Genomic DNA, 14,489 nt, shown 5'->3' with positions numbered 1-14,489 from the left:
AACAGCCTACAGTACACTGGACAGGTTCATCCCCATTACCATTGGAAAATTATCTGCCCAAAACAGGAGGTTGAGAAACCCTACATCTAGCTTCATAGATAATGTGCTGGAAAGAGGGACGTATATTTAACATATTAAATTATTGAACATTTACGTTCAAATAAATGCAATGCTTTGGAGGAAACCCTAGTTGTAATTTGCTTCCCTGTTTTTGTACCATATTTACTTCTTTGTTATTTCATTTAAATGGCAAACAGAAAAAAGAAAAAATGAAAAAGACAGCAAAATTCCCCTGCCACTTTGGCTTTAAGGTGTGAACATCCAGCTTGCATGTCTTTGTCTAATTTGGTGTGGCCTGGATAAACTGTAAATAACTGCACAGTCGGGGAGCCTTGTTCCACTGCAAAACTTCTAGCCTAGTATGGGGTTGACACTGCCACCCCGCCGAATTTAAATATAGTAATCAGATTCTGGTAAGTTTTCTCCCTGTTCATCGAAAATGGACTTACCCCAGTTGAAAGCGGATGCACTTGCCTTTGGCGTCTGCCTCCCTAAATACGGTTACATTTTGTCGCCCCGATTTTGGAAAATATTTCTATCCTGGAATCCAGGCCCAGGTCAAGAGGGCAGAACCATCCTGGAGGGGAAACAGCAGCTCAATCCTTTTTTCTTTTCTTTGCTGCGACGTAGGCGAGCATGAAAGCAATTCAGACACAGCCAGAGGGCGCCCAAATGCCGCAAATGAAAGTTCCAACGTTCAGATGGGTTTTGCAGGAAGGAAAAATTGGCGTTTGTGTAGTGAAAGAGCTACCGTTCTAAACGAGGTCGTATTTGCTTCTTGCCAACAGATAAGCAAGGTGAGCATATCTCCCCACCCTGGTGGTTACTCTGTATTCCTGTGTTAAACCAAGTGGCAGCCCCCCGCGCCATGCCGACACACGGCAGTCGGCTACGGTTTTGACCTGTGCGTCTCTGAGCGGCACTGTGCAGGTTGCCTCGGCTAACTCAGTCTTCCTGAGAACCGGTGCCTCCATTAAAGCACAGGCATCAAAAAAACCCGACGGCTCCTTGCCTAGGGCTCTTGTCTTCCCTCCTTCCTCTCCCAAGTCCTGAGAGCATCCTCGCAGGGGCTACGCCGCGCGCCCGGCCAGCTGAGCCTTAGCGCCGCGCTTGCCCAAAGCTGCAGGCTTCCCGGCTCAGCGCAGCGTGCGCGCCAGCCGCCCGCCGAGCGCACTCGGTCCGCCGGGGCGCCGCCCAGACGCGCCTGCAGTTGGAGGTCACTGTCAACCGCGCGGGCATCTGTCCTGATGGGCTGAGGGCAGCCACCAGGTTCACCCCCGACCTCACTGCCTGCCCGGGGATCAGAATCTCAGCCGGACGTCGCGAGCGGCCGGGTTGGGATGCTGAGAAGGGTAGCAGGTGGCAGGGGGCGTCATTCACCACCTCGAGGCAGCCCCTGGAGCCTGAGCGAGAGCCCGAGCACTTCTTATCCAACCGTTCCAAACAGAGAGAGAGAAAGAAAGTGAGAGAGAGAGAGAGAGACTGAGAAAAAGAGAGAGTAGTGCCCACGGACATCTCCGGCGCCGCGGGGAAGGGGAGGCGACAGAGGTGGGGGGCTTGGGACGGGAGAGGAGGGGAGGGATGTGGGGAGGAGTGGGAAACCGGCGTTCAGATATGATGTAGAGAGGCAGGAGGGGCACAGGGATGGAGGGCAGGGGAGGGGGAAAGGAGGGGACCAGCCGTTTAGAGGAGAAGGGAGGTGGGGGTAACCGGGATGGAGGGGATTTGAAGGGAGACGGGCGGGGCCGCGGCGTGGCGGGGAGCTCAGGGGAGGCGGGAGGGGCACCGGGATGGAGGCGAAGGGAGGGGAGCGAGGTGGGCGGGGTGAGCGGGAGGAGGGAGGCTGGGCGGGCGGACGCGCCGGGGGAGGGCGCTGGGCAGGAAGGGGAGGGGGAGCGCGAGCGCGAGAAATGCAGAGGCTGCAGCGGCGGCGGCGGCAGCAGTAGCGGCAGCGGCGACGGCGGCGGCGGCAGCGCTCCAACTCGCTCCTCGCTCCGGGCTCCGCCGTCGAGCCGGGGAGAGAGCCACCGCCAGCGGCCAGGCACCCGGCCGGACGACGCCAGCGACCCGGGCCCCTCCGCGGCACCGCGCTCACCCAGGGGCGGCACAGGCACCCAGATCCGGTAAGGAGGCGCGCCCCGGTGGCCCAGCTGCCGCCGCGGACCCGGGGTGCCGGCCACCCGGGGGCCTCCGTTCCCCCCTCTGCCCCCGCCCCACCCCCGAGGCCCTTTGTTCTCTCTCGGCGCCGCAGCCCGGGGCGGGGAGGGAGTGGTGCGGGCCCCACTAGACGGCGCGGGTCGCGCGGTCCCCCTCCGTGAGGCCTCCGTCGCGCTTCGGGCATCTGGGGTGATGGGAGGCCCCGAGGTGGGTGGTTTCGAGCGCTCGCAGGGCGGGGGGGGTGGGGGCTTGGCGAGCCTGATAGACGGAGTTGGAGGTGGGCGGTGGGAGGGAGGCTGCTAGGTAAGGAGGAAATCGCCGAGTGTGAAACCCTTTAAATGAATTGCGTCCCGAAGAGACGGTTTTGCGAGGCCGAGGGGAGAGCATCTGCCACCGGCCCCGTCCAGAGCCGGGAAGAAAGCGCTTGGTGCGAGGGGCGCAGCAGCAGAAGATGGAGGGTGGGGCGCGGTGGGGCGGGGGGGAGGGAGGGGAGAAGGAATACGGGGAATCTGGTGTGATCCGAAGGGCGGAGGCGGCTTCTTGGTTCAGCAGATGGGTTTCCTTGACCCGTGGGAGTCCTGAATCTTGGCTTCGGGTGGCCAAGAAAATGCGAGGTTCACACGACAACGTGCCTCCAGAAGCACAGCTGAGCAGATCAGAGCCCCGGCCTCGGTCGTGGCTGAACTGCCTTCCCACGAACCCGTGGGCTACATCTGAGCATTTTATGTTTTCGAGTATTCGGTTCGGAGAATGCGCTGAGCGCCTCCTGTCGCGGGCCCGGCCGGGAGGGTGTGAGCTTGAACCTGACAGCGCGCGGCCCCTGACCGCCCAGCGCGGCTGTGAGCGAAGGTTTGGGGTTTAGCAGGTTTTGCTTAAAGCGCTAACACTGAAAGCCGACTCGCGGCCCTTGTTCGCCCTCCTCGCCCCATCGCCCTCGCCTACCCCCCCACCCCCACCCCCACCCCAAGAATAAAAATTGCAGAATCCCTGGGTCCGCGCGCACACACACAAAGCGTGGCTACAAACCGCATTCTTTCATGAATATTCATCGAATGCTTGGCTGGCCTCCTGATCTGCTTCCTCGGAGACATGTCCGCCTTGAAACGGACTCCGTGAACAGTCTGTGCCTGTGTAATTTTCACTCTGCTTAAATTAGCACAGCGCACACGGGTGCATTTTTTTGTACCTTGACCAGGATTGACACCACACCTCGGTCTGCCGCGAGGCCACTAGCACATCTGTGGCGGGTTAAAAATCAAACACTAGTCTAGAGGTGGTCTTCTTGCTCTAGGGGTGTGGATCAACCTCCCAGGGATTACAGCCGGGGCCAGCAGATCCTCAGTACTGCGGGCAAAATGAATGAATCGGGACTGTAATTACCTATTCCTTTGTCTTGGCCTGGCGCATGCGCCGGAGAACAGGGAGTGGAGGGCCCAGGCAGCCCTATCTGATCTTTTCATCACCCACGCCCCCACTCCCTTCCCAAGCCCAGGAACAAAGGCGTTTGCCCTAAATGTTGCGTGAAACCGCTGGATACAGATGACAGTTTTTTTTCCCCCTTGTATGCGTATTTCTTCTTTTCCAGGCTATCTCATCTCTTGCTTTCTTAGCGATTTCAATTGATGAAAAATAAGATTAGCCTTGACGATGAGGGCAAACTGGGGATTAAATATTTTTGTAAACGAACACTGCTGTTTTCCTTTCTCGTGCTGTGCATTGTTCTCTTTCCTGTAACGTATTGCGCTGCAGTGGTGGTGGCTGTCTTAATGTGCATCAATTAACCGTTTGTCTGACAGATTTTTGCTGCTGGCCATTTGATTAAGGGACCTTGGTCTCAGAAATGACAGTGGGTATTGCCCCTAGTGTCACTCCTTGGGAAAAATTAAGACATTTTGGCGTTTAGACGAACAAGATGGCCTACAAAACCCAGAGCTGAGAAAAAGGGTTACCTTGTCAGGATCCTAACGCTGTCTGTTTTCTCTTGATTCCTAGTACCTCATTGTTTCATTAGGAATCCCAAAGACGAACCCCATGGAGATGGAAATCCACTGATAGGAGAGGAAGAAGGCAGCTGGGGCTGCTGGGGTGAAGATGGTTGATTAAGTTCTTTTTTTTTTTCCGGTGTCTAACAGAAGCCATGAGCCATCCTCTCTCTCTCTCTCTCTCTGTCTCTCTGTCTCTCTGTCTCTCTCTCTCTCTCTCTCTCTCTCTCACACACACACACACACACACATTTGATGGTTGATGACTGATTTTTTTTCCAGTGATGCAGTAACCAGATTATGGCCTCTTTTGGGGCTAGTTTGTTCTACCAACTAAAAGACTTACTCTGTGTATAAAAAGGAGCTAAATATTAATAATATTTTCGCAATGGTACGTTATGCTTGAGAGAATTTTATGCTTAAGTATTCTCGGTACACCCTGGTAAGACAACACGTGGCAGGAAAATGGAAATCATTTTGTTTTTTGTTCCTTTTAATAAAACTTGATATTGATCAAGTTTACTGTATCAGGACCTTTATTTGGTAGGGTGGCTGCCTGCTACCCTCTCTACTCCGTAGTATTGAGTGGTTTTTTTTTTTTTTATGGTTTAGAGGGCTAGATGTAGGGTTTTTTTGTTTGTTGTTTTTGTTTTTCTTTTCCTTTAGGTTATGTTTTTGAGATGAGTCAATATAGACCACATGCAATGGCAAATATATACCAATATATCCCCAATTCAATGAATCTTAGGTTTTTGAGAAAGATAATTCTTAAATTGAATTATAAATGATCCGTTACCTTTTTCTTTTATCCAGCTAGCTTTTTGGCAAGCTTTAACAGGTAGAGAAAGGGAGTTGGGCCTTTTGCCAAAATGCGCCAACAATGACTACACAGTATTATCAGTGGCGCCAGTGGCGCATCTCTCCTTAACTGGTGCTCACGCTCTGATTATGTGGGCACAGGAGGATCTTTTCTCCTCACAGACCACCCTAATTTGAATATCTAATTTGAACACCCTAATTTGACTGGAAGAGCCCTATGGGCTTTGGTTCCCTCTCTTTGGAGGCATCTTTAAATCTTCATGGATTTACTAGACCAAACCATATTATAATCTAAGATGTGACATATTCTGTCTCTTTAATTTTTGTCTTTTAAAAAAAAATTTCACATTAACAACAATTTTAAACCATTTTCACTCCGTGGTCAAGATGAGTGGAGTATGAAACACTTAGGTTTGGAGGAGATTCAGTCACTGTACAATGGATGTCTGTAATAGTCACTGTAGTTTTGTAAAAAATGGCAAAATCCAAAACCATTTTGAAAGCAAGTAAGGTGCCGTGTATATACACATACACAATTTATACATATATACTCATGTTACGAAATAAAATTTTATAAATGGCATGAAACTAAACTAGTTGGTGTAGAATATCATTTTACAGTGCTTCATAATGGTCTTCGGAAAGTAATCAATTTTCTTTTTTTCTCAGTATGTATATAGATGGGAGAACCTAACGAGTCTACTGAGATGCTCAGTTCCACTTTTTACCCATGTACTCCTGAAACAAATGGGTTGCATTGAGCATCTGAAATTAACATGTTCATTTACAGGCTTAAATATTCACATAAAGCCCTTTAAAAGCTGTAATAAACAATGCTTACTAAATAAAAGATTTATAATAAAGTTGCTCTGCCTTATTTTTGTTATCGTTTGTAAAATTTTGTTTTGAAAAATATTCAGAAAAGGCGTGCTAACTATTGTTTGTCAAAAGCAATTGCCTTCGGTGTCTGCTTCTGTTGAGAGCAATGCTCTGATTTGCTTAGGTCTTTATCTTTCTAATAGGTAGTTTTTACCTACTCATTTTACACCCTGTTTATCAAAAGATTAACATCTTAATGATTGTTTTAGCTGGTAAACTGGAAACCAGGTAACTGCTGAGGGAAAACCGAGCATGAGCATGTATGTGGGTTGAAGTTCTGCGGGTGGGGGGAATGGGTGCGGAATCTGTCATTTTATCCAGTTTTCTCAACTCACTGAATCCTTTGCATTTATTCTGCCTCTTAAGACTTTGGATAATACAATGCAGTGTGAACTTTACAGCTAAATTCTGGTGGATTAGTATCAGGAAATAACTGAGGTTGTGAATAGCCAGAATGTTTTTTAAAGAGCAAATACTCTTGATGGGGAGGTTTCCTAGGATGTAGTTAGTGGAAAAGAGAGTCAGTTTGAAAAATCTCTAGGCACAGGCTCGGCCACTTTGGCCAAATTACTTCAAACCTCTTTGCATTTCACTTTATTCAATTGTATAATTGGAGTAATAATTCCTAATTTTAGGCTATAATAAGGACCACACATATGTCTGAAAAGTGCATAAGTACAGTGGCTAGCTCTTAGGGGCCGGCCTAAACTCTCAGTCTGCATTTTCAGCACAGTCATCAGTGTGATTGACATCGGTAACTAATTTCTGTATATTGAGCTGTATTTTTGTTCCACGCTGATTAAGACCTGAGGGTTTTGGTGTATTCAGTCAGAAATAGGATATTTCAAACCTCATGTAGATACTTGACATGCTGTATGGGAATTTGCCCCAAAGTGGATTGAATGAAGCTAGGATGGCCACACTCACTGAATTTCCCATGGCTGCTTATGTAACTCAGGAGATGGCATTTAAGTTCTTTTGAGAAAATACAGGGGTAGTCTTAAAACCACAGAAGTTCCCAGCCTGCCAAAGGAAGATTTTTGCTAACTGCCATTTCCTCCGCTGCTATTAAGACAGACATCTAAGTAAGTGTCATGTGAGAAAAAATGTCCAGTAAACCTATCAAAAGTAAAAGATAATCGTTTAGGGAATCAGATTCTTACCAGGATATAGTGAAATTGTAATTTTGAAAAGACACAAGCCTAAGAAGCAATGAGGTTAAACCACAGCCTTTTCTTCCCTCTGGAACTCAGAAGTGGGATGAGATGGATGCAGAGAGTCTCAGAGTGTGTTTTCCCTCTTCAGCACCCTGAGGGTTTAAGTAACTTTAAAAATCAGGCTTTCCAAAGGCAGTAGAAGTTTTGAACAAAAACAGGGAAAGCAGAGATTTTTTTTGACTAGCGAAGGCAGTCAGTGAGGGGAGGTTATGATTGAGCATGCTTCGAAGTCTAGGAATAAATTCCTGAAAGCTTTCGAGACTTAGAAATGGAAGTCATCTGCAAGCACAACAGGGAACCAGGTCATAAGCAAACGTTTCAAGATAATATAAGAAAATGGTGTTCGGTGAGGAAGGCAAAGTATTTACACAACATTTCCTTCTTATCTCTTAAACACTTTCTGAACCTGTTTTTGACTTGATTTTTTATTTTCTTGTTCATTTTGGATGAGGGAGGAAGGACTGGACTTCATGGGTTTGTTCCTTGAACTTCTGTTTGAAATATAGGGCTCAGCCACTGTACATTGTGTAGGAAATACGATATTTAGAAAGCGTGACTTGGAGGGCTGGGTGTGGAGCCAGATTCACTGGGTTAAGAATTTTGTCTCAACCATTTACTAGCTGTGTGACCTTTGGCAAATTGCTTAGCTTCTCTGTGCTTCAATTCTCATCTATAAAATGGGGGTTATAATATAGAGTTATTGTAAGGATTAAGTAAAATAGTCAAAGACCTAGGACAATGCCTCACACACATTCTGTGCATCTTTATAATGCACATACACTGTAAAGTTGTGAGAGGACCAGCTTTCTTTACTTCATCCTCTACATTTATAGCTGTTTATATGCTTATTTCAAAGATTATTATTGCAAGACAAGCTGGTGGTGGTACCCTGGACAGTTGGTAGAACATAGAAGTCTGTAGTTTAGAAAAATCCTCCAGGTATAGCTATGATACCTTGAATATGTTGCCAGGGCACTTGTACTAGCTTTGAAAGTCCAAAGTGGGTAGATTCATAGAACCCCAGCCTCCATATTGATTGGTATTACAGTATAAAACAATAATGTGAAAGTCCTTGGAAATTGAGAGACCTTCAGAGAAAGGCTCACTGATTTGTTATGTTGAGATCTGGACTCCACTGGATAACCTTGGGTGTAGACATAATTCATTCATATTCCTGAAGAGACTTGGCTTTGTTGTGTCCTGAATCAAGGTGCATTCATTAGCATATGAAAGGAGTGTTTTAGTCATTAGTGCAAAGATTGATATAAACCAATTTAGATATTTAAAATCCTGAGAACACACCAGGAATAAGCTTTCACTTTTCCACATCCCTACCACCCACACCAGGAGTAAAAACTAAAGCTTGTCTTACTCAGGAATGTTGAAGGTGTTGTCACCTGTTGACAAAATCTTTAGAAATAATTATCTCTCTGGCAACCTTAGTCACTGTGGCGTCTTTGAAAAGAAAAAAAAAAAAAAGGGAAATTCTTTGGCATTTCAGATATTTGAGATGGTTCATCCTGGAATCAGTTTGACCTTTCAGGCATTTAATTCAGGGATCTGCCTAAGTGATTTGTTTTTGGCCTTCTACACACCGGGCTTTGCTGCTGAGTGAAGGTAAAATCATTCTCATTTTGGCTAATTTTTTTTAATAGTTTCTTTAAACAGGATTTTGAATCTTAAGGAATCAGGAAGGAAATTATATTTTACTTTATCTGTCAGGTATTCAGTATAGGAAAGAGGTTTTGGATATAGTGATTGTATCATTTAAGAAATTTCCTCCATCAAAGGTTTTTTTTTTTTCTTTTAAATCTGGAGAAGTTAATGGACGAAATTGGACACTTGTTGACTATTTATTGTATGTCATATGCTCTAATTGAAATGTATGCCCTCAAACAAATTGTAAGATGCATTTTACCTGTGAATAAAGGAAAAAATAAGAGGGTTAAATAATATACATAATATCCTAGAGCTAATAGAAATTGATAGAATTTGAATCCATGTCTGGTAGCCCCATTCCACTGGCCAGTGCTGCTGTCTTTCCCATCAGCCATGGCCATTTTATTTCACATAATTACGGACACTTGAAGATAAAATGGATAACATATTGTAACACATTAACTTCTTCAATATTCATTTAGAGAGAGTTGTCCTAAGTTCTTCAATGAAAAATTATTTGTCTTAGAAGAGATACAGTGTCTAATAAATATTTAATCTGTAAATACATTAAGTGATCTCTAAATTAGAAATGCTTCCTGTCACGGTGAACATGGGCTGATATCCTTAAATTATTTCTGGGATGATGATGGTGAGGATGAGGGCTGCTTTTCAGGACTGTAGAGAAACGTGGGTTTGGTTGCCGCCTTCACTTTCCTCATTACACTTCCCAAGTGGAAGGAATCATTCAAATGCCTTACCTGTGATTCTACCTTTGAAATACTAATCAGAGATACTAGTCAGCCCTCTTCCAGCTATGCAGTTAGGGTTGCCTGATTAGAAATAAACCAAGTCCTAAATTTGTGACCCCATTTTCCTTCTGGCCCCACACAGGATTCATTTACAGAAGGTTGGTGGCTGCTTGTAAATACTATGCTAACTCAACCGCAGTCCTTTGTAAGTACTTGCCTCATTGTAACAGGAGGTTTGAAAGCTCATGACTAAAACACTTCTTTTGGAACTGAAAAGGACCTTAGAAAAGTTAGTGGCTTATTCAAGGTCCCCTGAGCTGGTTAGTGGCTGAGTGGAAACGCAGGTTATTTCTCAATAAAGCCTCACTCCTATGGGCCCTCTCTTCTGTCTGATTGAGTCAAGCTCTTACTGTCTATAACTTTAAAAAAAAAAAAAATTCTTACCATTCTTTGACTCTGATACCAGTTTTTGAAAAACCTAGTCCTGATCCTGTTTCTCTCCCTGATGCCCTGTCTCCCCTCTCCAGCAAGAGAAGCCATTCTGCCTTTGATAACACCACTTGTGCTTAACTGCCCGCTACTGCTTTATCTACGCGCCATCTTTCCCCCTCAACTTCTCTCTTTTTTTTTTCTTACATTATAGGCATGTGGTTTCCTTTAGATGCCAAAGAATTTATGGCATGCATTAAAGCAACTTCGCCCAGAAAACTCAATTTTCGTGTCATATCTTTGTTTTCCTCCTAGAATAAACAGCGTTGCAGGGTTTGGAGCCTGCACATGGAGGGCAGGAGTTTGAAAAGAAAGCCAGTTGGTTTTAGACTAATTTGGGGGCTGTAGAGTGAGTGGAGCAGTCAAGCATGGTACTCTCCAAATGCTCCAGAATCTCCTGGAAAAGCCAGCGTGCACAGTGCTGTGGAGAGGTGATGGACACGAACTTTTACGCTGATTACTAGTGTTATCTGGCTTATTGGTTTGAGAGCTGTGTGAAACATGAGGTTTAATCTTTTTTCTTTAAAATTGTCATTTATAGTATTGGGGCCGATTTAGAGGATTTAAAAGGGCTGTATGTTTCTGAAGTAGTCATTAAGATATGGAACTTAAGTACTTCAGGTGTTAAAACACTTCATAAAGCTTCATATTCAGATGTTTGAAACGGATTTTAGCAATGTAAACTGTTTATGTGCATCTGTATTTGGAGAAGCTGTGATAAGTTTAGTTTTAGATAAGAGAGTTCTAATTTCATATTTAAAATAATCTCTTTAGACATTTCAATAAGTGGAGAATAAGTGTTGGATAAATTTATATTGTTTCCCAGGGAAACCTGCAATAAGCAAGTGGCGTCACAGTTTTTGTAATGCTCTTAATTATTATAGTTTTGCAGGTTCAGAAATAGATATATTCCTAAAACAAACCCAACTTAAAACTTTTTGTAAGTTTATGAAGAAAAAGATGTCAGAGAACAGCTTTTCCTGGTTGAGCTTTCTAAATTATGAGTTTCCTGGATTGCTTGGCCAAGTGATTTTGAAAAGACCCACATCATTTACCCACTGACAGGCATTCAAAACACAATTGCCACATAGACTAATACAATAGCCAAGTTAAATAGTAACAAGATCTAATTGGGAAAATAGTATATCAAAAGAGAAAACAATAGGAACCATCTAATAACTGAGGGCGTCCCAGTTTCTTAAGGTTATAGAGAAGAGCGTCTCCTTGGAATTGTTGGGTAGTCACAGAGTACTGTTTTAAGCTTCTCTGAGCTTGTCTTGGAAACTGTAGGAGCTGTAGGAATATTTGCTGTCTCTGACCTTTACAAATGTTCTCAGCTGTTTCAATACAAGATAACATCATCTGTATTTGCTTTCGGCATATTTAAGACTATTGGGTAAAAGGAAAATTGAGAGAAATCACTGACTTACAGGTGGAGAGATTTTGAGATGACTTTCTCTCCTCCTTTATCCTGCATTCCATCAAGAAGGTAGGGTGAGGTTATATGACCACTTGGGTATTCACTAAAGACTTAAATGATTAAATGAGGGGTTCTGGAATCTTTTCTGAATGACTCATTTTCCTAAGGAAGAAAGGAAGAGTCTCAGTTAACAGTTGGTGGTGACAATAGCTCTTGGAGGGTCTCGTGATCACCCAGCCTCAGTGAATACTACCCTTATTGACCAGAGGTTATTGTGGCACTAGGGTTTCCTCAGTAGCCCTGGTGATCTTTTGTTGAGACCTCAGGCTTTGAATTCCTAGGCCTCACCCAACTGGACTTTTCCAGCACTTTCAGTGTGTGGTTTTCAGACAAATAGTAACAAGTGTTTGTAGCAATGTTCTCAAGAAAGTTGTTAATACAAGATTGATGGTTTCCCAGGTATGTGTTTCTTCATGTGACTCACGTGATTATCAGTCTTCTTCCTCACCTAATCTGGTTGTTGACTAAGGAAAAGTCTCACTGAAAGTTTCATTGGTGTAAGAGACATAACTAGTAGCTCACTCCATTTACCTCCACCTTTTCTATTCTTACTGGTTTTGTTTCCACTATCCAGAGAGCTTAGCTTTGATTTCATCTCTAATAAAGTCTCCTGGGTGGGTGGGTGGGTAGGTGGGTATGAGGGTCATCCTAGGAGAAGTCAGCTGGCTACAATGCAGAGAGAAGCAACCACATGATGGGATTATAACACGTGATTTCACTAAGGTAAGAGTTGTAGTTTTAAATGGGAAAGGAGTTCCATTAATATGTCTAAGCTATGATGTTTGATTTACTACTAACTCTTGAGTGCTGAGAATATAACCAAAAAATGAACTCCTGAAAAACTGAATTTGAATGTCAACAGGCTTCACATCCCTCTGCCTCGTCAGCCATGTTAATTAGTCCTTCCTGCTTAACAAAAATATCCCATTGTTGCACTTTAAACTTTAATGTTGTCAATAGTAACAGATCCTTTGACTGTATCCTTATTTCCCGCAACAAATATTACCATGTTAAATGGAGAAGTGGTGGTTAAAGGAAGCAGTTGGCAAATTAGGATTTGTCCCCAGTTAAATTAGGATTTGTACCCATGCTACTCCCTTTAACTTGCCTTCTTTAAGACCAAGAGCTACTGCTCGCATATCTCTTTCCTGTTATTGATCCGCTTTGCTAGGCGTACTACCTGAGGAGTATCTTTTGTCATACCTGTAGTGAGATAGCCAAGAGTCCCAGATAAAGGGTAAAGAAGTCCAGAATGATGTAATACTGCAAAAACTGTTACTGCTGTTTCTAAGGTGAGTGAAAAAAAAACTCAAGCCAGTTTTGGGTTGAGCATGATTTCTGTTGGAAGAGGGTGTGACCTGAGGGAGATATATCTAAAAATCAACCCCCAAACCTCCCAAACCCTTAGGGTATTTAGACAGCATAATATAATACAATTAATGTTAGCACACAGCATGGCAACCCAGCAGGCCCTGACATGCTAGCAATTGTTTGCATAGTTTACCTAGTAGAGAAAATATCTTAACTACTAGAATAAATGTTTTAGATCACTAACATGCACCATGGTTAGTGTGAGATGTGAGTTGGCTGGGGATGAATTTCCATTGAAATCTGATTCTGATAACACATTTAACTACCACCCTAGCTAATTAAACCATCTCATCTTGAGAGAGGGAGAGGCGTTTGGATACAATAACATTTCTTGTGAAATACTGAGCTTTGTAAAACCCTTCTGAAAGGGAGCAAATGGCTACACTTGAGGGAAGTTTCAACGAGGTACTTTTGCAGCCATATTTCTGGATGGAGAGAGGGGAATGCCATTCCTTTCTGTTCTTAAAAGTGTCTGGATTCCCCTTGCGTGGGCAGGATTTCTGGTAAGTACGCTACAGGAAGCAAAGCTACATCGTTCTAGATCAGCAGTCAATGACCTCGTTTCCAAGCCCCACACCGCCCCCTCCTTCTAGAGTTTTCTGGGGGAGACTAGAGCATGCGAGGAGGAAGGCAAGGAACAGGAGGGGAGAGGTGGAGATGCTCACGCAGTGATAGGAATGGCAGAGGCAGGGATGCTTTGTTCCTGTATTCATCTGCTAGGGCCGCCATAACACAATACCCCAGACTAGAGGCTAGAATTTCAAAGTCAAGGTGTTGACAGTCGAGGTGTTCGGTTTCCTCTGAGGTCTCCCTCCCTGGCTTACAGATGGCCTCCTTCTTGCTGTGTCCTTACGGGATCTTGCATCTGCATGTGTGCACCCCTGGTGTCTCTTTCTGTGTGTCCCAATCTCTTTTTATAAGGACACCTCAGTCCTATTTGAACTTAAAGGCCCTCTCTCCAAATACAGTCACATTTTGAGGCACTGGAAGTTAGAGGTTCAACATACGAATCTGTGGGAGGAGGGGACACAGCTCATAACAATTCATGTTTCATATTGGGAAAGGTGGTTTACAGTGAGGAACATTCGAAGCCCCTGTGCAAAATGCCATTTTCCCTGCCCTCAAGATGAAGGGGGTGGGGAGAATGAGCTACCCTGGAGCCTGTGGTTTAATCCTCACAAATCCATGTGAGGCAAGCCTAAGTAGTGTTCTCTTTGGACAACATGAGATGCAGAGAAGTTAATTTCCCTGAGATTCACATTGCTGGAAAAGGTAGAGCCTGTGTGGAATTCAAAGCCTGTTTCTGTGGCTCCCTTGGACTGGGGTTGGCAAAGTGTGTATGCAGGTACCGTTCCCTCTATTGTACTCAGGATGGACTTGGGCCTATGGATGAGGCCTCAGAATCCTTCTCAACACAGTGCTCTAGGCAGTCGCCACCAATCAATAGGCATTAATACGTGGTGAAGCCTATTTTTCATTCTAGCACTGTATGATCATGTTTTTCCTCTGCTCGAAGCATTTCCCATTGGTTATCCATATGCCTAAAAATGACAAGAGTGAATAAAGGAAGAGAGAAGGATTTACTGAGTCCATGTCGTGTAAAGAACTAGCCAGTCTTGGGTAAATT

At 44.5% G+C, this 14,489-nt stretch overlaps 1 protein-coding gene across 1 annotated transcript in view; it reads left to right on the top strand.

Moving 5' to 3' along the window:
- Nucleotides 1-2,158: 2,158 nt before the first annotated feature.
- BASP1 (brain abundant membrane attached signal protein 1) overlaps nucleotides 2,159-14,489 on the top strand; it is a gene marked incomplete at its 3' end in the record, with an annotated part of 53,194 nt that continues 40,863 nt past the window's right edge. Inside the window, exon 1 of the mRNA XM_079703670.1 lies at nucleotides 2,159-2,183. The remainder of the gene's footprint in view (nucleotides 2,184-14,489) is intronic.

The sequence above is a fragment of the Hyperoodon ampullatus genome (genome assembly GCF_949752795.1).
Source record: "Hyperoodon ampullatus genome assembly, chromosome: 4".
In the NCBI taxonomy this organism is placed as follows: Eukaryota; Metazoa; Chordata; class Mammalia; order Artiodactyla; family Ziphiidae; genus Hyperoodon; species Hyperoodon ampullatus.
The sequence above is the reverse complement of the archived record's forward strand: the minus strand, read 5'-3'. Positions and strand labels throughout refer to the sequence as shown.